Genomic DNA, 1,035 nt, shown 5'->3' on the forward strand with positions numbered 1-1,035 from the left:
CTACAAAATATAATAACAAGTATCAATTTTCTAATAAAGTTAGATAATTTAGATATTAATTGATACTTTTTATGTCAATTTGTGACATAAATCACACCCCCCAACTTAATCATTGTTAGTCCCTTAGCAATGTACCAAAATAAGATCATATTCCAAAAAGATCCTTCCTTTGCAAATTAATTTAAGATCAAAATTCAAGAAGTTTTCTAGTATTACTAAGTAATGAGCTTCGAATTAGAATCGGTAGTCAGTCTACTTAGGAGCTTTCTTAGAGTATACTTAAAGTTTTATAGCACTTGTATGAGTGATAACTAACTTAGTATTTCAGTATTAACTTGTACAGGCCAATTGTATCATTTTTCATAACTTAGTTCGATTAATTTTCTATACACCCCAGATTAAACAAAGAACTAAGGTAGCTTTCACACTTTTTTTTTTTGCTGAGCATCCTGACCTTTCCACCACCGTTTGATGCGAATCTCAACACTTGACTTAGGTGAAGAGACCCGGTTACTAGGCTTAGGGTAATCCACATTTACTCTGTATTTTTCATTTTATTTCAGGCAGGTAGCTCTTTCCTTAAATTCAAATTTTTTCAATTGGGATGTAGAGAAAATTATCTAATTTAAATAATACTCAAATCCTTAATTGGCCTTACAATTAACACCTACTTTACCTTGTTAGTGTGCATGTGCAATTGGAAGTGCTAATAGTCTTTAAATGACCTAGGCCACCAAGAGTCTAACCAGCTAATCTTCTCTGTGACTCACTACATTTATTAGCAAATACTTTCTAACTTACTCTTATTTCTTTTCTAGATTAATTGATTTCAATTTTTTTTAATATATTAAATGCAAGAAATACTCATAGTGGAAGGAAAAGGAAATGATAAACCTGATTTTGTTCAAGCTCTCCCCCAACTTGACCGACATTGTCCCCAATGGAGTTTATCTAATTTATTTGTCCTAAGCAAACTGAAAACAAAGAAAGCATTAGAAATTAAATAAGCTGGGTTGCCTCCCAGAAGCGCTAAGT

Source organism: Elaeis guineensis, chromosome 3 (assembly GCF_000442705.2).
Source record: "Elaeis guineensis isolate ETL-2024a chromosome 3, EG11, whole genome shotgun sequence".
Taxonomy (NCBI): domain Eukaryota; kingdom Viridiplantae; phylum Streptophyta; class Magnoliopsida; order Arecales; family Arecaceae; genus Elaeis; species Elaeis guineensis.